General features: G+C 41.2%; 1 protein-coding gene and 1 long non-coding RNA gene across 2 annotated transcripts in view; one reads left to right on the forward strand and one right to left on the reverse strand.

The window, feature by feature from the left end:
* The window catches only part of SHISA9 (shisa family member 9), a 172,252-nt gene that overhangs the window by 113,124 nt on the left and 34,256 nt on the right, over nt 1–24,872 (forward strand). The window lies entirely within an intron of this gene.
* The window catches only part of LOC127482434 (uncharacterized), a 115,960-nt gene continuing 99,877 nt past the window's right edge, over nt 8,790–24,872 (reverse strand). The window contains exon 3 of the long non-coding RNA XR_007908606.1: nt 8,790–8,802. This is a non-coding gene — a long non-coding RNA (uncharacterized LOC127482434). The remainder of the gene's footprint in view (nt 8,803–24,872) is intronic.

Genomic DNA, 24,872 nt, shown 5'->3' on the forward strand with positions numbered 1-24,872 from the left:
TTTCAGCTTAACAAAAACAGATAATCTCAAGACTATTATTAAAGTAATTTGAAGTGGATGTAAAAGCAATGCTTAATTAATGAGAATGATTCAGTGTGTACTTTTGTGGAATACCAGTCTATACTTATTTTTGAACCATAAGAGGAAAAATGTCAGAGTTGAGAAGTATGTTGCTTAATTCCTCCTGTATGGAATATATTATTTAGAACAACAGGAAGATGGAGACAGAAAAATATATATAAGTAAGAATATATGCCAGTGTTCTCTGGTCAGGCACATCAAACTCTCCCACAACAGGTGTAGGGACACCAAGCTGATGTGCTCCAAAACTTTTATGAGAAGATGATTCCACATGGGACATTTTAACATTTTCAAGAAATATTTTGTCTTGCACCAACAGCTTTGATTTTTTTTAATATCTTCTCTACATAGCCAGTTTTCCTGAGATCACTACTGTGTGAGCCAAGAAAATGCTTCACAAACATTAAGACCAGAGGAAATAATTAAAAATTTTTTTCCCCTCAACTACTAATTCCTAACAAATTACACAAAAGTTCCATTTCACATGACATGCTAGTCCTGCCATCAGCATTTATGTCCTTCTCTGGGTCAGAATTTGGCTGGCTGCAAGTGAGAAATAGGATTCTAAGCACAGTAGTGAAAGAATTAAATACAGAATGAAAGGATAGTATTTTAGTGCAGAATCCAAATTATTCTAAGGTAAACAAATTCTCTTTGTGACCATTAAACGTGCATTTGAAATCTCATTGGTAATTAGTCACGTTACACACACACTAACCATTTTACAAAATAAAATATCTTGGGGAGTTACACATTTTGATCATTCCTATTAGTGAAAGCCGTTAACATTCTAAGCAGCTGAATTCAAATATATGTCTCCAGGGAAGAAGGTACTTCAGATATAGGTTGATAAATTATCCCACCACGCAGCAAAACAACCAGCCCTGGGTGCAAAACGCTGCTAGATCAGTATCTGACATCCCTTTTGCATGGGCACACCGACCTCACAAGATCTAGGGCAATGGAAAATGAGAGCCAGCACGTGCCCTTAGCACACTGTGCTCACCAGGACAGCCCCCAGCATCTCCCACAGCAAACACAGCACTGCAATGGCAAGCACTGAGGAGGACTCTTCTGGTGGCAGCAGTAAAAGGGCTGAAGAGCTCCCCCAGACACCCGTGGGACAGTGACAGCCTTGCCACGGCTCCAAAGGCACAGCAGCCTTTGCTCGGCGGTTCCTGGCAGGGAGGGGGCTCTGGGAAGGGTGAGGGAAGGGCACTGGGGGGGGAATGGCACCATCAGCCCACAGAAGAACGGGCCATCCTGACAGGAGCCAGGACACCTCACTGCAGCTGTGGCTCTCCCACTTATATTTTGGGTGAAACTCCTGGTGCACAGTCCCAGCTGTTCCCCCCGTGCTGGGAAAAGGGGTGATATCAAAAGTTACAGCTGGGTGAGCTAATCCTTCTGGGTGCTTTTCCAAATGGGAGGTGAAGCAATAGCTGGGGAACTGTCCACTGTTTCCTCTAGAGATGGAGGAAGCAGAAGGAAGCCTCTCCTTTTTTGCTTTCCTTGTATCCCTCATTCTCCAGTGTGTGAGATGGGGTGAGGTAGTTTCAACTTAAATTGGACCTTACACTGAATCCCAATGCGATTGTCAGCGAACACAGCAATAAATTCCTTCTAACAGAATAAGTAGGCTTCAGATGCCTGTTTGAGTGCAACGAGCCCCCCAACCTGCCTGCAGGAGTTAGCACTGCACAAGTTACGGTGACGTGGACTCCAGTCTGCCACAACAAACTACTGCAACCACTGAGGCAGATAAAACCAGCTTGTTTACAGCTCGTGGAGGTCTAGTGCATAAAACAACCCCAACAACTTTTGATTTATACTGCAAGTTGGATATCATATATTTGATATAAACACTGAGGCAAAAACATTGGATGCTTTAGAATCACCTTTTCAAATACAACCAACTATGAAGTACTTTTAGCAATTCAGGAAAAAATTCAGAACCATAGACACAGACTTTTACAACAGATCTGTATGAGTGCTACTGATATTGCAACCTTAAAAATACTTTCCTAAGCCTACTTGTTTCATCCTACTAAGTGCCTAGCAATGATTTCTTGACCCTCTTTTTTTCCTTTATTTGCACTTCGAAGTTAACTGCATTGACAATATCATTACAGGTAACCAGCAGCTTTAAGGATGCAACATCTCTTGTGCAGACATTAATCAGCAGGAAACAGGCAGCAGATGCTATTTGGTCAATATGCAGAAGATGGACAGCTGCCTTCAGCAGAGAGAATAACTGTCTGTGTTACAAAGGAGTGCTTATAGGGCCTGAAAAAGGATCAAGAGAAAGTAAAAAATCAAAGCAGGATGAAGACAAAATTGTAGAAAGCCTCCATCTCTTTGTCTGTGTAAGGGAAGATGTAGGTCACTATACAAAACTCTGGTGGAAAAAGAGTGAGGAATGAAAAGAATGGAGATGCAAGGCACGGAGACTGGGTGCTGGCAATGCAAATCATCTGAGAATTCAATGAGGCTGAATTTCCTTTAACAACATGGAGAATCCTCTGCATTATGCATTGGGAGACAGAGGGAAGCACAGGGCATAATTCAATTGTACAGTCCAAAGCAGAATAAAGCAACTAGAGTGAGTTTATTGATCTAAAGAGAAAGATAAAGCAGTAGGTGTAGATAGAAACATTTCTCTTTGTTGGTATGATGAATCCAACACATTTACTGACCATCCCACTTAAAGACCCTCTTCATTATCATCCTAACACCATTCTCCTCACACTCCTTACTCACTTTGATGCAAGGCACTCTAGAAGCACAAAACACAAGGAAATGTTGATATCACTTTTATGCAATTCAAGAGCCTTTTTATTTGTCTGCCTAATAGGAGGGACTGATTCTCCATTCTTGCTGATGAAGAAAAGGAACAGTAAATGCACATTGCTGAGCAGCAGTACATTTGACACTCCTGGTTAGAAAGCATGATGCAATAGGGTTATTGATGAGTCCCTCTGGGTTTAGAAATCTTTTAGAACCTCTCTTTTTTGAGTGAAACAGCTCAAAACACAATCTAGTTGCTTGCCCAGACATTTTATCAGTGTTTAAGTGCAAGTCCACTTTTGACAGCATTTTGTCTGCCAAGAGTGCCTGTGTCATATGATTCACTAGACAGGAGACAAAAGAAACTTGTCAAAGGACAATGTCAGTGCTTTCTGAGCCATAAAACTCAGTCCTCTCAACAACCTGAACCCAGAGCTCCCAAAACTCTTCCAAGAAACAAATAAAAAATCATTTGCCATTGAATCAAAGCTTGATGGGATTGCCAGAGACAGTCTGCAAAGTAGAGAAGCTAAATAAGATCAGAAGTTCTCAATTAGGCAAGGATGAACACAGCTCACTAGGGTTAAGCTGATTTGCTGCTGTCTTCCTTATCATAGCAGGATTCTCATCACAAAAAATAACCTCATTAGGTAGAGCTCAAAAAAAGAAAAAAGAATAAAGCAATATTCTATTTTTAAAAAGGGAAATGACTCAACAAAGAAGAATAAATCAATGATCGTGTGATAGGCTGAAGGTATTTTGTACAAGAACTTGTGACAGTCTGCAGCACATAAAGCACCTGTGGGAACACACATAAGATTTACATGTACTGGAAAGTGATAAAGAAAAGGGCAAAATAATATAAGTGAAAGACAGAAGCAGTGCTGGAAGGTGCAATTCTTGTGGACACCTTGTGATTGATGTCCTGACATCAAAACCAGGTCCAAAGTTAGTGTTTCATCTACAGTCTCATTTTTCCTGTGCTTTACACTGCAGGGGTTCCCACTGATACAGTGGAGGTTTAGTTTCTGCCACTAAAAGGTAACTCCTTAGCACAGAGATGAAGTCCAACAGAGGGTGCTGCCCTAACCCACGGGTCCCTGAGATGGAAACATGCACCAAATGGGGAGTGCTGGGTTGGACCCATCAGGAAAGGGGTGACTCTGCCATCAGTATACAAGGTTTTGTCCTGCCATTCCTGTGCAACCCTGTATTTGCCTTTAGGGCATTGTCTCTACTGGGGAGTACAGTAGGTGAGTTATAACTGATAAGGATGGAACTTCACAAATAATTTTGCCCTTTTAAGCACAGGTGACCTGCCCTCATCCTCATCACTTTCTCCTCTCCCCAGTGTTGCTCTTATAAAACAAAATAAAACAAAACTAAACATACAAACAAAAAAAACCCTCTGAAAACCTGAGAATTTCATGGACCATTTTACTCTATGGACCCCCAAACAGTTGCATCTGAGCTGCTGGGAAGCTGTATCGTAGCAGGACAAATAAGAGACTGTCAAAGAATGGGAGCACCTGAAAAAGGCTTTAGTTGCAATAAGAGTTGCAAGAAAACGTACAAAGATGTGAACAGAATTTTACTTTATCTTTTTTTTTCTCTGCTGAGATGAATTATAATAGAAGTGAAAAGATGAACAGGTGAGAACTTCAATTGTGGCAGAATGCAAGTATTTGAAAATTGAATGAGGGGAAACAGGTAATTACAGTCCTTGTGCATTAGCTGTGACAGCACCTTAATGGTAACACACAGCTCAGGGTGCAGAAACAAGGGCAAAGAACCCAGGTGTGAATATTGCTAGAGAGAGAAATGCTTCAGAAAACACATGCATCAGTCAACTATTTGCTCAGAACAGATGTATTTCCCACCAAGCCCTCCAAAAGCCCAGTTTGGTTCTCAGAACAGATACAGGAGAGAATTTGCTTTCTCAGAAATTGATGGGAATCTGGACATTTTGTTTCAGAAATTCTGTGAAGCCTGAACAAACTTTTCTGAGTGCTACTGAGGAGCAGTATTACAACTGTTAGGAGTGCTAAAGTTTCTGGTTGCTAAGATGCACTGACCTCTCTTGGGGAGCACACTGATTATCTGATGTGTCTTTCAGAAAAGCAAGAATGCAAAACAGCTATTTGGAAATTAATATACAGTCCCTTCTGTGAAGAAGTCTCAGATTGAAGTAGTTATAGCCTACTAGATAAATACCATCCTCAAATGGGCATCAAAACCAAATCTGAGGAAATTTGCCACTTATTTCTGTCACCTATAAAATATATGATCTTGGTAATTTATGTGGATTGTAAGTCTTCTACCACCACTTAAGATAGCTATGCTTGGCAGCTAATAGCATTTGGGGAGCAGTTTGTGCACCTTCTGTATCAATATTATGAAATTTGTAAAGCAGATGGAGTCTCTCTGCTGCTGCAACTTAAATACCCCTGTGTCCCTTATTTGTCAAATACACACACTGCACAAACATCCTGATTGCCTCTGTCATCAAGGAAATCAATAATATCCCGAGTTCTCAGCCAGAGCCCTTCTCAATCTTATTTCTGTGACAGAGGCACATGCTCACAGGGTCACTGGCAGGTGCTCCAGCATCCTACAGGTGAACAAATTTGCTCAATAGAACATTTGTCAAGGAACATTTTCAATAACAAGATCATATGAACAAAGAGAGGAAACACTGGGGTTTTACTGTAAATTTGGGTAGCTGAGCAAATGAGATGAAGGTCCAATAGGCGAGTATATTGCCATTTTATGTGCACAGCTCTGTTGCTTCTTGATGGCTCTGCTCTCCACAGCAGGGCTTAAGATTTCCCAGTTGACTTTACTGCTATACTTAACGTACTAAATATAGAGAATACTTGACTCAGATTTGTAGAGTGGCAGTGCACTATTTCTCACAAGACACCCATGCTAGCAAATCCAGTTCATGCCCTGGAGTAAAGCCATGCAATGTGTGTGGGGATGGAACCCTGGCCCTGCCCACGGGGCTCTCCCCTGGTGCCCAGCAATGTTTGGAGGGACACAGAGCAGGGACAGGGGCCCCACCCAGATACCCCCAGCAACTGTCCCCAGGGACACTCTTATTCCATTATGTGAAATTTCCCTAATCTAATTCCAGTAATGACATTTCCAACATTTCTAATTGTATAATTATCCACTAGACTAGTGACAGGGGAGGGTTGTTTTTAATTGGATGGTAACTTTTGGGGGATTTATTTAATTCTGATTAACATTTCTCACTATAGTAAATATAGGTTTACTGAAGCAGTTGGTTTTTCCTTCCCTGGAGAGCTGAGTGTTCTGCCTCCCTAATTCCACCTCCTAGAGATCCCCAGTAGGTGTTTCATGTTTGTCCTTTTTGGGGGGGGAACACTAGGCAAGTTGTTCTGCTTCACACATTCCCTTTGGGATGTAACAATATGGACTGGCCAGGGAGGTAATTTCTGCTCCTTGGGAATCTTGAGAACAGTTTGTTCTACCTTGCTTTGGTTGGAGCAGCACAGAAAGGAGTAGCACTGCAATGACACTCTTTGATACATATTTCTAAGAAGAAACCCTTATTGTGGTAGAGGGATATGTATGGGAAGTACTCTAATCACAAGAATTTGCAGGATTACATGTTTGCTTTTGACATCACACCTCTGGACCTATGCAGCCAGTAAAACCCCTCTATAACTGTGAGCATGAGATATGATTCTTTACTGACATAAATCTTTTCATTCAAAAAAGAAAAAATAGTTCTTAAAAGCACTTAAAACTTGCCACAGCCTTCTCTTAATTATAAATTACTGTTTTTTTTCTTTTTTTCCTGAGGGAGTTGCAGTGAAACAAGCATTATATCTAAGCTTCTTTTGCTTTTCAACTGTGGTGATATCAAAACACACTAAAACACCAGTGTATCTTTAACAAGTTGTAGCATTTTGCTGTTCTGTACTTTTCTTTAAAAATGACATGAAAAAGAAAATATTAATGTCCTGCTTGAAGCAGTTACTATGCATTAACAAAATCACAATTCCAAAGGACTCCTTTGTTAATGCACCTTTAGGGAGTGCAGGTGGTTAACAAGGTAACAACAAGATTTTTCAGATTTGGGCTCTATTGGAGCAGGACTGTTGATTCTGTGTTAGCTGGAAAAACACTACATAAATACATATATATATATATATATATATGGCAAAAGTAACAACAAAATACAAGAGATGCCCATAAAGTAACATATGTGATATTTTTGTGCTTTTCCTAATTCAACTGATAAAAAGAAAGTTGATCATAAAAAAATGTAGCCATTAATTCAAGCACATAAGCGTAGAACATTCTGCAAAAAAGAGCTTTAGCTCCAACAATACTGTTCCTCCTGTCCATCCATTTCTCCAGTAAAGAAGGAAAACTCTTCATAACTTCAAAAACAATTGTCATATTGTAGGCTGTTATATTAATTGTTATTTCTTTGTTAAAGTCTAGCTACTTGAAAGCACTTGTAAAGTTATGTACCAAAAGGTAATGTAACCATAACTCAGGAAATAAGTTCTGCTAGGAATTGTAAAAGCCAATATTCACTCAGATAACCAGCACTGCTCTGGGATTCAGGGTGGGATATTTGCTCGTAGGAGCACAGAGCTTGAAGGCTTCCAGGGCACTTGGAGGGAGTGGTGACAGAGCCACTCTGAAGCTGAAGATCAGCTGTGCAAACACACTGCAGACAAATCCCTCTCCCACACAATCACTGCCTGATCAAAACTGTGAATCAACCTCTGACCACTGACACAGCAGAAGGGCCTAGTTTTTGTGTTCCTAGTTTGTTTGTACTCAGCTTAGGGGAACTGATAACACATCTGTCTACCTGTGAAACAAGGTACTTTTTCTAAAAATAATGCAAAATCCACAAAACACTTTTCCTAACTCAGGGAACCAATACTCAGCATACAACTGTAGGTACTTCAATACTGACACCCATCTCTCCAACACAAAATATATGTTTCCCAATAACAGATTCCAAAAGAGCAGCAGGGCTTTCCTCTCCTTTCAACCTGTACTACTGTGGATAATTTCTAGCCTAGAATAGGTGGGCATGGCTCACCATTTCCTGATCTGGTCAAGTACTTCTTAAGCTCTTATGAATTATTTAGCAGGGGTTTAAAAATTAAAGCATCTTTGCTTTTCTAGCCTAGCAGACATCTGACTGTAGCGTGCCACTGACAAGCAGGAGCTGAAGCAGAGCTGAGGTAGCTGCCCTTGTGGAGGAGCTCACCCTGTGCAGTGCAGAGGCTGCCAGGAGGATGAATGGCACCAGTGGGTCAGTCCCTGCTGGGAGGGCTGGGGCCATAACCCACCTGTGCTTGCAGCACTTTGTGGCCTGTGTGTTTTCATCTTCCCAGCTTCCCCTACCCCTCTGTAGAAGTCATTAATAACGGCTGGGAAGGCTGCTAGCTTTGCTTTTCTCCTCTTTTGGTAGGAAGAGGAAAGATTCACAAGGAGCAAAGGTCAGTCAGCTGGGGCACTTCTTGCTTTTAAGCAGCAAGTATTTTCACATCCTTCCATCCAAGTACATAAAGCAGCAGCCAGACTTAAGCAATTAAGCTTCATTTCAGAAGTAGTTAGGTGGTTCAGAAAGAAAGAGGTTATCTGAAAGAGTGCCTGTGGACCTGCCCTAGAAACATACCCACAGACTATCACACAACAGAGAACTATAAAAATACGTGGATTTTTGTCAGAACTTTCCCTTTGACATATAGTAAAGAGAAATTAGGTAAACAGTTTACAAAGAAAACAAATTTAAGAGAAAACAGTGAAGAATAAAGAGGAGAGATACCTGGTTTATAAACTGCCTGTTCCAAAGTGAATCCAACAGTTGTCCTCTTTTAAAATCTGGTTTGGTTGAAGCACATTGCCATCATCCTGCCCCTCTGCAGTCTTGGTCTGTGAATAAGCACACACATAAAAAACTATATTTCTCACTCTCCCCCTTTCTGACAGCCAGAAGGGTTTGTTTTTTATTTCAGAAAAGGTAGCATATTGTTTAATGCTGAATTTTATTAAATACTTTGTAAGAGAAAAACTGAACTGAGTTTGAAGCTGAAAAGATAAAAGTTAAATTTTAGAAAAAATGCAGGTTTTACACAACATGTATTAATGGGGAGGGGAAAGGTTGGTCACACATCGACATACCCAGTTCCATAACCAAGATAACCTGATCTTAGATAAAGGAACACTGTGCTAGAACACACCCATGGAATTCCAAAGAATGTATCTTTTTAGTTTGGCTAAGACCAAGTGATGCATAAAAGTATAATGATATGAGCCTAAGAGCCTTTCCCAATGGAAAAACTCATAGAACACCTCCCCCATACAGTCACTCATCCTACCAAGGAAAAGCAAAAACTCTTGTTTAGCACATCTTTGTCGTCATTCTGCAATATTTCTGTATATAGTAGCAAGAATCAAGGCTGCTATTTTTTCCTTTACGATGACACCAGCTTGGAAACTCATCTCTGTTCAAGCCAAGACTCTCCAGCAACATGCATAAGTGATTTCTCTGGGGTGATACAACAGACACCAGAATTGACAAAGAACCTGTTCAAGCTGTACTTGGGAATTGATACCTAGCTGTGCCAAAAGGAGAGAAACATGGTCCAGAAGGAATGTGAGAACAGAATCTGAGATCCCTTGGGCTGCTGCCGTGAGTTGAGCCCACTCTGTGTGAGCACCAAGCAGGTTGTGCTGGGAGAGTCCATGCTTCCACTGCAGTCTCAGGTAGGAAATGGAAATTTCCCACCACTGAACTAGTTACAAATGCAGCAAACCAAACCTTGCACTACAGCATCCTGGTCAATATGAAATAACTGTGGATGTCAACAGAACTGTACCTGATACTAGAGGTGGGAGTATTTGACTCTGATTGCTTTAGAAGAACCTCAGTAACAGAAGGAGCTCAGACACAGAAAAGGAGCTTCATGAGAGAGCACTGTTCAGTGAGCCTTTTTAATATTTAAGGACATTTCTTTCCTGGAATAATTTCTCAGGACTTCTGTTTGGTTTTCAGGTTTTGCAATAGAAAGCTCCCTATCTTTTCCAAGCCTCAAACTGTTCCTAATTTTCTGCTGTGGGCCAGGCAGTGCAATAAAAATGGACAAACCCTTTTGTGTACAGCTGAGTATAGGGTAGAAGAGCTGCACTTTTCCCCAGCATGCCTTCCTGACCCTAGAGAAGGAATCCACACCAACTCCATGCCCAGTGGTGGCAGAAATGGGGCAGGCAGAGCACTTACCCAAGGATTAAAGCTGGGTAATGCTTCCAGGCACATACATATGCTTTTGCTGAAAAGTAAGATGCTCTCTAACATTGTTTGTCCTCTTTTAACTTCAGCAAAATGTAGGTGTTACAGGGGAACATTTTCAAGGAGGAATGAGTTGTGCCAATGAATCTCAATTATTTGCTAATGAGATGTGTGATTCCTAAGTACCATTTTGAAAATGTACCTCACACTGTTTGAATGTACCCCTGTGTTCTCTAAGGGTGAGGCAGTTCCCCTGAACCTTGAAATGAGCTGGCAGAAGGAATGTTTTCCTTCATGCTTTCTGGGAAAAACCTGAATCACAGAGAGCTACACCAAAGTAACAAGCAGTGTAGGCAGGGAATGATTATAATGGTGTGAGGCTGAAAACTTTATTTTAGACTCCTCAGTAATTGCAACAAAAAGAGAATTTCGTTGACATGAGGCAGAGAAAAGGCAAAAGTGAATGTGCTGCCATTGATGTGTTTTTAAATGGAATGGACAGTTCAGAAATGGAATGGTTGTGCACAGCTGGCAAAGCATGGCCAGAAAAATAATCACAGAAAAAAGGGAAGGGGAGGGGAGAGTGAGGGACAGAGAAAGAGAGGAAGATTACAAGTAAAATCACCACAATGGAAATGCAGCTTTGAAATGTAGGAGTACTAAGGTGGAAGACACACGATCACAGAAAAGATAATTAAAGGAGCCAGAAATAGAATAGAACAAAAATAAAGTAATATTACTAAGCAATCTGACAAAAATTATTACTTTGCTTATTGGTTAAGTGGGTTTGCATAGTAAATATAGTTGAAACATTTTGGCCTTGCAATACTAGAAAAAGCCAACAGCACCTGGAAGCTCAATTTGGCTGCTATCCACTTCATTCAAAGCATCTTCTCTTCTGAGGTGTCACTGTTGCTAAAACAGCATGCCCCAAAATGGTAGCAATCACAGGAAAAGTGAGAGGTCTAATAATTAATAGCAGTGATGTAATTACATGATGTCTGTTTCTTTAGTAAGAACTAAAATGTCACCAGGAACAAAGGCTTTGCAATAGACTGTTTAAACAAGTTAAATAAGTTGAAAAAAGTGTGCTTAGAAAGAAACTTCTGAATATAAGCTTCAGGGGTAACTGTAGATGGCTAGAACAATTTCTTCAGTACCTGCACTACCCCAAGCACTTCCTACTTCTGAACATACCCTCTCTCTCTCCTGGAGACCTCCAGTTGGCTTTGGAGGTTACCCTGCAGAAGTTTTCCAGAATAATCAAGAGAGATTTTGGGAAGTGAAGCTCAAGCATCATCAGATTTGCAGGTATTTGGGGGATGAGGGCAAAATATTTGAAGGAATCTCTCTCTCTGAGATAACAGCTTCCTTTCAGACTCTGGTACATCATCATGTCAGCCTCATGCCAGTTCCCCACTCAAAGTTGGTCTAGAGCACTGTAACTCTGTTAGAGAAACAGAATTGCTGGGAAACTTGTCTCCTCTAATTCACATTAGTCCAAATCTGCCCACACAGTAAAATTAAGTAATGATATGTTTTTAAATTGCATGAAAGGGAAAAAAAAAAATTCAAAGTTGCACTTGTGAATTTGGAGATGATAAATGCAGTAGATTAAAATGAAAATATATTTATCCTCTTCTGTTTGCCATTTGCTAGTTGTTCTCGCACATGTAACTTGTCCTGACAGAAATCTGCAAAACCAAATTCATGCCTGTTTTCTCACAGTACCCTTTTTGAAAACAAATAACTATCTGTAGGGTTAGCTCTGTCCCTAGGGCTGATTAGGAGTTAAACTTTGCTGAGAAGTTATGTTGGTAAATTACAGCTATTGTATGCTATTAAATATCCATTACCAGGATAAGCTGCTTCCTACCACATATTTATTAAGGTTAATTTACAAGGTGTATTGAAGGAATTACTGAACATTTAAAAAATGTTAATAGCTACAATTACTAATAAATCATCCTGACAACAAAAAGTCCCTCCTGTTCTTCATTAGGACCACAAAGTTCATTAAGTCTTCCCAATGAAACTCTGACAGAAGCAGCATTAGTGTTTTTCAGCTCTTGCAACAGAATGGTCTCAACTGCACAGGGATGCTGGACAGTCTCAGTAGGGTAATTTTCCTATATATAATGTGCTAAAGGGTCTCTTCCCTATGTCTGGCTGCCACTTCTGCCTGCATTTGGTGGTATTTACTGCCTTCCACATTCCCAGTTCATATTTGTGGAAGAGGGGAAACCAGCCTGAAGGAAAGGCCTCCAGAAGTCAGCTGACAAGTAATGGCTTAGGAAATTCCAATGTCAAAGGTAGAAACTCCATTGTCAGAGCAGCTTTTCAGTGTTTATTCAATTTACACATGATGATTTGAGGACACGGATGACTCTGCCTTTTTGTCATTTACAAGCAACCCCCCAACACCTACGATAGCTGTTCACAAGAAAACACAATGTCAGGGAGCTATTTTTTCATTTTCCTGCTCATTTTATTCTTTCCTTTATTGCTATGACCTTTGAAAAACATTATTTGTGTGGTTTTCATTGGATCCTTCATGAGTTGTCTTCTCATCTGCTTCTCTTTCCTTCCTATTTCCTTCTAACTCTCTACACAACATTGTCAGTGGGTGCATTCCTCTGATTTCTCTGTTGGCCTTCCCTCAAAACATATTTTCCTAACATTTGGTTCTCTATTAGCCCATGTCCCTTAACACACTAGCAACATGATTAATCAGCTACTGATCTTTTTCTCCTGCTCCCTTTACTAAAACATTTGGAAGTCTACTCTCTGCTGCCCTGGTGACTCCTCTCCAGCTTGGGGCTGGCAGCTCGAGTTGTTCTTCCTACAGTAATTCATCTTCTTGCTTTCCATGCACAGTTACTGACAAATCAATCAAACTCCTACAGCTGAATTTAGCAGAGGCCTCGGACTGCAAGTTACACTATTTCAAATTGTATCAAGAAGGGACACGAAAAAAAAAGAGACAGAGCTGCTATCTCATTTTGTTTAAATGGAAAACCCTATTTATTTAAGTCTAAAATTGCCTGTCAATCAGACTCACACTTAATAGAAATACCATAGTTTCTTTGGTGTAGTAATACCCAAATTTACCACTAAATTTTTGAAGGGTCTGGGTATAAAGATGAGTCCCTGGGATGAAAGCATTATTATCATAAACTTGTTAAAAAACTGGTTATAAACATCAGCACAATCAGGGAGTGTGCTGACTACCAATACATTAGGTAAATATGGAAAAAGAATTACATTTTAGGTGGGATGATTATGATAGGTGACAATATGTTTCCTTTCTTGTCATCAGTCAAGTCAAACTAGCAGGGAATTCAACATATTACACTGTAATATTAGTACACTAGCATTAAGAAACCATTAAATAAAAATATTTCTCTGAGGTATTAATTAGAGAGGCTTTGGTTTATGCTCAGAAACATTTTTATACCTTTTTCAGAAAGGTCATTTCATGAAGAGTTGAATGCTTGCAATTCTGGGTGTAAAAACCTGCCACTAAGGGGGAAAGAAGCTAAATGGAAAAAAAAAAAAGAAAGAAAAAGGTACTTTTCATCAGCCCTTATACAATGTTTCTTCAAATATACAGCATGAGGAAGAAATAAATGCAATTCTTCCCTGCCTCCTATCAGCTATTTGTAAGGACAAAACTATGATCTCTGAGAGACATAGGAGCCTTCTGCTCTTTCCAGGCATTCCCAGTGCCCCAGCAGCCACGGAGAAGCTGCATTTCCTTCCTTCCCCAGGGCAGCCACTGGAGCTGGGCAGCCAGGCAGGGACAGAGGACCTGGTGTACGACCAGAGTCTCCTCTGGGGCTTCCCCAAAGCCCTCCTGTGCTCCCTGTGCTGCCTGCAGTGGTGCTGCACAGCTCCCTGCTCTGCCAGCCTTCCCTTGCTCCTTTTAAAGACAAGTGGAGGAAGGGAATTGAGCAAAATGTAGTTCCACATCACTGCAACAGGCACAATACTTGTTACTGTGCCTCTGACCCCACCAAAATAACTCTCACACTCGTTTTCTTGTGAACGCCAGCTGAAGAAAAAGCCCAGCTGGCTCCCTTCCCACTCAGCCACCCAGTCTGTGCATCACTGAACCAATTTGCTCCAGCAGACTGAATCACCCTCCCAATGCCCTGGGTGAGCCACGAGTGATTCCCAGCCTTGAACAGGCCCCTCTGCCACTGCTGTGCTTGTGGTGGGATGTGAGGATCCAAGTGGCTCTGGAGCCACGTAGCCCAGGGCTAGGAGGAACCTGGTAATCCCCTGCTCTGCTCCCCAGAACTCTGCCTCTGGGGAGCAGAGTTCTGCCAAAATACAACACATCCATCTGCTGGTTCATCCCAGCCCTCCTGGGCTTTCCCATGGGCTGCTCTGTGGAACGAGGATGGAGTTCTCTTCCAACCATCCATCTAAGCACAGTCACTGCTCCCTGTGTCTGCAAAGAACTCCTGTGGGCCTGGGGCAGAAAAGCTGCTCTGGTCCAGGGGATGCCAGTCAAAATATACTGAGAACATCTATACAACGTGCAGCTAAAACCCACTCGCCACGGGGGCTCTGTGTTCACTCCATCCACAGGAGAGAACCTCACTCACCTCTGGGGCACAGCTGGTGCATTTTCACACTACGGAACAGAACAGGGAGGAACTTTGAGCTACCAACAAAGCACAGCACTTGGGGATTCAGTGCCACTCCTCCCTGCCTCACTGTGTCCCATCTCCAGGGTAACACTGTTTCAGAACAGCACATTGTTTCAGAGCAACTCCCTGCAGGACATGTAAGTCCAGCTGTAAACCACCTCTGCTGCCTCTGCGGTGTGGCCACCACAGAAGCAGTGCTACATTAGCTCCAGAAAAGTAATAAAGTTTAATGATCCAGTTATGCCTTTCTCTTTTATGAAATATAAAACCAGGTTTTTATAAAGACAAAGTACTTTCTCACCTACATAAGCATTCTTTGGAAAAGAACCGACAATAAGTAGAACTAGAAAACTAGATTCAGAAAATCCCCTTCTAGTTTAGAATATTCCTCATGACATTTTTTCTTGATGATTATTGTCATTATTTGTTTCTAATAACAACAGAGTCCTGACATGCCCTTTCACACATTTTCAAGCAGTAAAACTTAATTTGAAATATTTAGTTTCTTTCATATTTATCTTTGTCATTCTCTGCTTGGAAGAGGCCTGGCTGGTCTGAGGGCTTACAGTATCAGACAGTCTGTCACTCCTCATGTTTCCTTCCTTTGTCACAATTTAATATATTTTGTCCCACTAGCTGCCATGAATTAGGAGCTCAATTTGATTGGAAAGGAGTCCAAATTGGTAAGCAAGTGGCATTACATAATGACCAGCTACAGCTGGAGTCTGGATTGCTCCTGTTATTGAGCTCTATAGGTAATAAATGTTTTCTTATTACATCTCATCCCCTTGACTGCAGCGAGCAGCAGTCGACACTGGTGTTGCTTATAAGCATATAGATCAAAGGTGTTCTTCTCACTCCTGGTTACATGTTTGGGTGTGTGCACATGAGCAGTGTGTCTGCTCCTCCTTCCTCTACCAGCTTGGCACAGTGGGATGCCTGGAAATGAACAGAGTCTGGTTTTGTTCATGAAAGCAGCAATAATTGCCAAGATTACTTTGTCATTAGCATCCTCATTATCTTAGTCATGTCCACAGGATTTTTTTCAAGCAGCCTTTTGTTTGTGAGGAAATAGATGTGACCAGGCAGCTGAGAACTATGGGGGACAGTACGAGACCAAGACTGGTGCTTGTAAAAATCAAAATGAAGGCTCTGCTCATGAAACAGATCAACCACAAGTCTGGTGTCTCTTTGTGACAACTGAATTAGAGACATTTTTCAAACAGTTCATTCCCATATAAAGGCTAAACTTGTAAAGGTCAGCAGAATGCTGAGTTATTTCCCGTTAAAATGTCGGTTGCTGAAGGATGCTTTTCCACTGTAACTAGATTTTCAAGAGATTTTGCTACTTTGTTTATACGAATTTTCTTTTTTTTTCTGCTTATGCATTTTCCAGGGGAACATGTTCTACACTTTGGGTTTGTTTTAGAGATAGTAGTTGTAAGACAGAGAAATTCTGAATATATATTGTTGCTCAGTAACAAATGAATATGCATCCCCCCTTGTTGTTGTTACTACCAGAAAAAAAACACTACTACAGGTAAAACTAAGAGTAACAAAGTAATGAGAGCAGATTATGCTTTGTGCTTGGAAGGGTTTTGAAATGTCAGAATTCGGTTTCCTTCTGGTTTGGATGAAAACTAAGGATTTGGCAGTCTCTGCCAAGGGCCAGTCCAGCAGTGAGGCTCTGACTGTGCTGCACCTCAGGGACAGGACACAGCTGTGGGGCTGGGCAGCCAACGGCTGGGGAGCTGCAGCCTGGAAAGCCAAAATCCCAGGGCCACCTTGGCCAAGGGCTGGAGCCTCGTCCCCAGCAGCTCCTCAGCCGTGTGGCAGAAGATGAGGGAGCTGGGGAGAGCTCTGAGCTCCCATTTCCCCCCCCCAGCTCACTGGGCAGGAACAGAGGGGCCTGGCAGATAAACTGGCAGAGCCTGATCAAACTTTCCCAATGTGCTTTTTTCATTGGCCTTTGGTTCAAACCAAAGTGCCCCTGGGTAATGCTTTGATCTGCACAAATCAGTGCTCTCCAGTCAAAGCATTTCCCACCAGCTTTAGCTGAGGCTCCAGATGACAGATTCCACGAAAGCTGGATGCCTGTCTCCATCAGATTCCTTTGCAAATCCACTCTTCTGAGAGCATCACATTGTTGGGTACAGGCCTGATGCCACGGGCTTTAATGTGTTCAGGATTAGCACCCAATGGATTTCACACTAAGAACAACCAAGAGATAAACAACAGCATTCTTTGAGACTCTTGTGGAATAATCTGTTTCTGAAGACTTGGGACAAGTGAAAAACATATTTACATGCATTTACAATATGTAAATTTTTAGTCCTCATTTTATACTTCTTGAAGAACAAAAAAAAATACTAATGTTCTATGCTATTTAGGAGTGGGGAAAAAACACATAAATAATGAATGTCATTAATGCCAGCAGCAATTATAACTGAATTGCCCACAGACATTTATTTCTGCTTATTTTTCCTCTCACTGATACTTCTACAGGAAAACATGAACTCACAACTGAATTTGATAATTTTACATAGCTAGAATTAAGACTCAATACTTTCCTTACATGAGGATTATGGTTCTTGTATTTAGTTGACATTCAAGAGGATGTTCTAGTTGTACTTTGTTTTGAAATCAGAACTATTCATTTGAGACTCATTAGAGTTGAGCCACGGGCCTTAAGTTTTACTGCAGGGCTTCAGGTCTTTCCACAGACTCCTTTAGCTTCAAGTGGTTTAGGGAATAAAAGTGAATTCATAATTTAACAAATCATAAATTATGGTTCTTTTTATTTGCTCAGAATTATTACATTTTATTAACAGTTCTAGATTTGGTGATTTAAAAAAAAAAAAAAATCACACCCCAAATCAAGAATTCAACTGGCTTGTTTTTGAGAGGATGGTTGAGCTTCCCAAACAACCACTTGTTTTACCTTAATCTTTCCAGGTTATGTATTTATAATTCTTTCTATATATATATATATATTAATTCTTTCTGTGATTACAACATTACACCGTAAAAATAGTGATTTTCTGTGAAGCAGACACATATACAATCACTGGCTGCAATATATCAACACATTTATGCCCATTTACTATTGCACAGCTACAAATGTGGGAGTGGGTGGTTGTGCTGGTTCACATGGATCTGCTGCTAACCCACAGTAATTGCCCAAACTTTAGAGGTTTAGCACATCTCTCTCCATCTGTTTTTGGAAACAATCACACCAAAACCATACAAAAGTGACCTAATGATTTAGATTATTAACAGGTACTGTTTCTTATGGCTTTGTACAACCATATCATTTTCTGTTGTTGATATTGGCTCTGATATTGTTTAATTGAATTCTACCTAAAAATAGGTATGAACTACAGCTATTTGGAGGAGGATATATTAAAGTTTTATAACATGTTTTCCAGTGCCTCATGCAATTTTTGGCTATTTCCCTGCATAAGGAGTTTGCGTGGTTGGAGGTTGAACTACAGAGGGTCGAATCCTGAAAATGGCAGTTCCTGTAACCCATCCTGCTGAAACCTGGAGTTCTCTGCAAACCCCACTGCACACAGTGAGAATGATCCACCCTCAGGGCTTAGGCTGAGCATATGTGCTCTTCAGCCAGGAAAGAACTCAGTTGCCTGCAGAGTGCCATTGTGTGGGATGGTTTTAGATGTTTAATACATTGTGCTCAAGTGCTTTTATCAAATAGGTCCCATATGGAAAATAAAATACTGCAGGTGAAAGTCTGCTCTTGACCCCTCTTGCCCTCAGCTGGTGCAGGACTTCACGTGAGTGATGTGTGTGCAGGCACGAGATGGTTGTGTGCAGTCCCTGATCCAGCTGGGAACAGGCTGCTTGGGCTGCAGAACTGCAGTGCTGGGCCCTTGCACACCCAGCTGCCCTGCTGAGGGATCTGTGTGCAGAAGCCCTTCTGACTCACATGTACAGAGCTGAGAGTTTACAGGTTTGGATTTAAAATGCAAAGTAGTGCTTTCTCCCCCCCCTTTTTCTCCTGTTTGTGTTACTGTGTCGTACACAAAATGACATCAGAGGCTGAGCAATGTGGCTCCCCGAGCAAACTGGTATAAAATGAACAAAAAGCCAGCAACCTTGCTGCTGGCAGAGTGGCTCACTGATTACAAACCACAGCACCTGTTTTCACCTCTGCTCCCCAGAAAAGCCTCATGTTTTAATATCCTGAAGCATAGAATGTGTAGTCTACTTACAAAAACATACTTCTGAAAAACAGTTGTTTAATTCATTGTCTCTATCTTAACTTTTGGCTTAAAAGAATAGGCTGTTCCAGTTGGAAGGGAAGTGCAGTGATCACCCAGTCCAGCTGCCTGAGCAGTTCAGGGCTGACCAAATTAAAGCCTGTTAAAGGCATTGTCCACCTGCCTCTTAAACACTGACAGGCTTGGGGCATTGCCCACCCCTCCAGGAAGCTTGTTCCGGTGTTTGAACACCCTCTGGGTAAAGAAACACTTCCTCATGTCCTGTCTGAACCTTCCCTGGGGCAGCTTTGAACCGTTCCCACACATCCTGTCCCTGGATACCAGGGAGAAGGGATCAGCACCTCCCTCTCCATGTCCTCTCCTCAGGAAGTGGTGGAGAGCAACGAGGGCAGCCCTCAGCCTTCTCTCCTCCAAACTGAACAAGCCCAAAGTCCTTATCCTTTTCTCCCAGGACATGCCTCCCAGCCCTTTTGCCAGCCTTGTTGCCCCCCTCTGGGCACACTGAAGTGTTCCTGTCTTTAGATAAACAAAATCTCTCAAGCCTTTGTTTTAAATGCACAGTAAGGACTCCAAGTATCAGTATGAACAAGGAGTACTCTCTAAGGAAACCTTGCCAGGAAGTGACAATTGTTATCATTCTAAAACAAATACATACTCACATACATCTACAAGACACAGTGCCTACAACATCAAAATTGTTCCTCACTTATATTCCCTTTATTGTAATAAAGGTCAGCTTCTTTCACCAATCTCTAGTGAAGTGGACTGATGCATGTATAATAAATTACAGAAATGCCCTTTGAGCCTCTATCACTTTGTGAAGAGAAATAGCTAGGCAAAGGGTGCTCATCCACCCATGAGAAAAAAAAATAAAATCAAACATAATAGAAAAATCTTTCTTCTTCTCTTATTGAATTTCAAAGAGAAGAGACAGAAAAGTCCTATTATATTTTTTAGTCCTGCCAAGGCCAAACAGATTCATAATTGGCAGTTAAGCACATATTTATCTGCCTTCTGGGTCTGTCTCCAATCTGAAGAGTAAAAGATCTTGCAATCTATCTCAATAAAGGCAATAACTGCTGACACACAAGGAGGCATCTTATGGTATTTATCCGTGGGACAATAGTCTCAGAGTTGTACAGCTTTCTCCATCTTATGCTGATGGCAGGTAACCCACAGAATTTTGCTACAGCTTGGAAACACACCTGAGTTGCAAACATTTAAGTAAAACCTAACAAAAATATGGAGAGAAGGCAGACACAATTTTTGTTTCCATGTTCTGTGTGGTTATTGCATCATTAATATCCATAACATGCAATGAAATATGTACAGGGTATAAGTAAATAATCTCTTTTCTCCTACACTTGTCTGAAACAAATAAAGATTAATGAGCATTTGTTAACTCCAACATAAATCAGATGGAGTATTCAGAAGAAAAGCTGTTCTGATGCCATGTCCAGTTTCTGTGTATATAATGCTCTCTACTCAGTTGCTCACTCTAAATTGCAAGGACAATGGGTATTTAATGAAAGGCAAACTCTGTTTCAAAGTTTTTTTCATTTATCTGGGGGGTTTTTGATGTGAATTGCCCTAAGCACTAGAGGATATAACAAAACAATTGTGGTTCTCTGTGGATATAAGTGATTCTGCCAGATATGGAACTTAATCAAGAAGATCTTGCTGCTGAAATCAAACAGGGGGTTACTTGTCCCTCTGCTTTCTGTGCATTAAGATCACAGATTCCAATATACACATCTGAGTGTCTGGGTACAAAATTACATTGTGTGTGTTGTACTGGATGTGAAAAGGTTCTGTACTGGATGTGCTATTTCCTTGCTTATAAAGTTCTGTCTAACTTGATTTTTGATTGCAACTATTTGATGGAACAAGGTTGTAGGATATCACCCCATACATTTCAACCATTTATTCCCATTGAAAACTAAAATGTTCCTAACAAACTGCCTCATAATAATACTTAGTTTTGCAGCTATCCATGAATCCATTCTGCCAGACAGTGCAATGAGCAAACTCTAGCTGCCATAAAGTCTGTACAGACCAGCTAAAATGAAAAAACATTGTTGTATTCTAACAATTCTGCAACTTAAAATGCAAAAAACCACTGGCAGAAGTATTTGAAGTGTTTCCAAAACATATACCAGATGTATTGCTAACACTGCAAGTCTTTAGGTGACTTCACCATGAGCACACAAGATCATTGAGGTGTCAACAGGAACTGAGGTACTGGAATCTGAGTCCACCACTGCTGTTTAACTGAACATCTACTTGTTTTATCCTTGGAAAGAGGGAGAAAGCGAGGCAGGTTCCTCTACCAATCAAGCAAAGGGATCACATCAGCAAGGAACACCCTTGGGTGAATCATCACAGCTGTTTAACAGGTCATAGAAATGCTACATGGAAGATTATAACATGGTCCAAAAATCCATAATTAAATATAGAAGGGAAGACTAAATGATTGCTATGTGATTTATCTTTAGTTACACTGAAAAGGAACCATCAACCCCAGTATTTCTGGCTGTAAATATATAATACAGAGGGAATTTTCCTGAGGTAGCATTAATTAACGTTGGAGGTAAATTACAATAAAGACAAAGGGAAAACATTTACAGCATATTGAGTTTCTGTGGGACGTTTGAGTAATGATCCATTATTGTAAACAGAGATTATTTACAGTAACATGCTGTGAGAAGCAATAGTTCTGACAGAATTAATGTAAGGACACAGCCTTTGGTCACAGAGGAAGTTCACAGGCATGCAAATATCAGAGCTTCCAGCAGGCTCCCCTCGGGGCAGGGACTGTGCCTTTTTCTGCCTGGCAAATTCTTAACACATCAGGAATAAATAAATAAAAATAAAACTGCACGGGGAAGTTTTCAAAATAATCTGTGTAACATTGAAAGAGTTCATTGCTTCAGTCAGCTGAGCAGGAAGGTTCTTGCTCAGAACAAAACCAAAAGCCTTTCAGGCATGCAACAGTCCCAGCTCCTGTCGATAATGTTGTGCCCACAATTTCAGTTTTCATGGGCTGCTAATTTAAGCTGCCATAAAAGAGAGTTCACAGAAAACAGGGGCCCTGAGCACTGCTTGTATTTGACACTAAGGCAGCAGAGGCTGAGACCTTGACTTCTGTGAGTTTTAGAGCAAGACACCATTGAAGGAGGTGTAGGAAGGCTGCTGCCAAAACAGTTTTGCTACCAACAATGAAAGAAAAGGACAGCAAACAAATCATATGTGTGTGTGCCTGGCAGGAGGCCACAAAGCCTTGTTCTTGGAAGACATTCTGAGAAAGCTAAAGAGGCATTCTGCAATTCATTAAAAATAATGTATGCAGAGTAATGGGTTATAAGAAGAAATGTCTGAGAATAGAAGCATCAAAATTACTTTTCCTTTTGGGCCCCTACTTTGGTTTTGAGATGAAGAACTGCACTATGAAAGACCAGTAGGTGACAACAGCTTGGCTAATTAGGAGGCAGACACGACAAAAAAGGTTGTGTTATAAAGGGATATAAATTGTGTCCCCTGTTCAGCTTGCCTTCTGACACATTTTACTGTAGGCAGGTAGCATTGGGCAGACATTCAAAATCTGTCCTGGGTCTTGTTCTCATGCCAAGATGCACTTGGGTTCAACAGCACTGTTAATTAGCATCACTGCTAAATAAACTGTCCCAGTTCCCCATTTTGTACCAGCTAATCATGGTTCTTAAAGGAACTTAAATTTGATGTAGTGGCACTGCAACAAATTATTGAAACCCAACACCCTGTGTTTCTATTTGAGTACCAATTTATCAAGAGGGAAAAGGTCCAGCTTTGAAAGTTTTCTCACATTCTGTAAACCCACCCAACTTACCCCACAGAGAGGTAAAGGACTGTAGACAACAGCTTTTTGTTTGGATTGTAACTAAATAAATGAAGAAAAATCCCCAAGACAGAGCTGTCAGTCATTAGCACATTGCCTCATTTAGGAAAGATAATACTGCAGGAATACAGAGACCCGTGAGAGTGGTTATATCCCAGACTCAAAACAAAGTTCCTATGGTTTAATGAAAGACAGAACCAGAGCTCAGGGAACTGTTGTGGAATAATAACCACCCTACCTCCAAGGCTTCGGTGCAAAAGCAACCCATGCTCATTTGCAAGGGACTGAGAGCTAATTTAACAACTCATTTTTATTCAGTGGCTTTTGTGAAAAGGGTTGTTGATCTGTCACTTCCTGGTGGCATCATAAAACACAGCTCTGAAAGCAAAACTAAGTTGGTCTCATCAGGAGGGTCAAAAGAGGTGACTGTGGTGAGATGTGCTCAGGGAGGTCCAGGGCTCCTGCGTTGAGTTTAGGGCACACTGGCCACGAGAAACACAAATAAACACTGACACCTGCCCTCTGCTGAGGATGTAAAAGGTGCTGTGAATCTCATTCATCAGCAGGGCATTCATAAATGAAACAGTGCTGAGGTGTCACTACAGAAGACACGCTGAACCACGGAAATTCAGTTTCTAAATATTGGCCTAACTCCATGAAAGTAGGTGTTCATAAAATACGTCCAGACAGAGCTTTGGAAATGTTCTAAATTTCTCTGACTCTGCCACTCTTGAAAAGTCTCAGTTTCACCAAGAGCAAAGTAAAGGCTGAGCCTGAGCACTGATCAAAACATCACAGTAAATAAGAGAGTTTTCAAAATATCAGATCTGTTTTTATACTTTTGCTTCAGCTTATAAATTTACAAGACACCAGTTTGCAACGAGTAAGAGAGAAGAGTGAATAGAACAGTAAGCAAATAGAGGCCATAAAAGGAATAACATTCTACACCTGTGAGACTTTATGAAAGAATGTTATTTACAACAAGTAGTTTCTAGAGGTCACTTTCTTTGTTGCAGATTGACGCTTAAGTAGAGGGCAAAATGTTAGGTTGGAGATACTTTCATGGATCCATATCCTGTTCCTGCCTCTCTGAGACAGTACAGACACCTGCAGTGCAGATGTTTTTCAGGGAACAGCTGTAAAGTTCAGAGAAGACGTGGCTGAAGACACCAGGCAGCCAAGCAGTCATTCCCTGCACAGGTTAGAGGGAGGAGGAAGACACAGAAGAAGGTCTAACTGAGGATAATGTAGAATAGAAATAAACAGTAAAAAAAGAGAAACCTGCCAACAGTCCAATTCTGTGGCAGCAAGAACTGCAGGTCTCAGGCTTATCTCTGGCAGGGCAGGAGGAGAGAGAGGGGAGCACAAACCAGGAACACACATCCCTGGGACACTGGTCAGACAAAGCAGTCCCTGCTGCAACAGTTGCAGCACTGACAACACTGTGCTGATGTACAGACCCAGTAAAAGGAGAAGGGCAGTACCTGCCCAGCTCAGAGCACAGCAGAGCACAGCAGAGCACAGCAGAGCACACCAGCTCACCTGCTCAGCCTTCCAGGCCTCAGCCCTGCTGACTGCCACCACTGGGCAGGGAAGGCTTTTGCCAGCTGCATATCTTGAAGACTATTCTTGACTAAGCAACTTGCCTATGATAATGTAGCCCGTTAAGCCTTATTCCCAGAGGAACATGACCTGTGCCAAGCCTACTGCAGTTACTTTGATAACTGCTTCCAGTATTTAGAAGAAAATTGCATTTTGGTCAAAACATTGTAATTGGATGGATAGTTTCAACCTCCTGTTCAGGTGGCTGAAGCCTTTTAAAAGCCATTGAAATTTTCTTCTTCAAAGCAATAAGATTTTCTCATTTATTGAAACGTATGTTCATCATTTTTCTGTAACAGCAGAGGTGCCACTCTACAAAAGGCCGTTAAAATGCAAAA

Source organism: Manacus candei, unplaced genomic scaffold (genome assembly GCF_025592945.1).
Source record: "Manacus candei isolate 608988 ecotype Guabito, Panama unplaced genomic scaffold, ASM2559294v1 h1tg000002l, whole genome shotgun sequence".
NCBI classification, from domain to species: Eukaryota; Metazoa; Chordata; class Aves; order Passeriformes; family Pipridae; genus Manacus; species Manacus candei.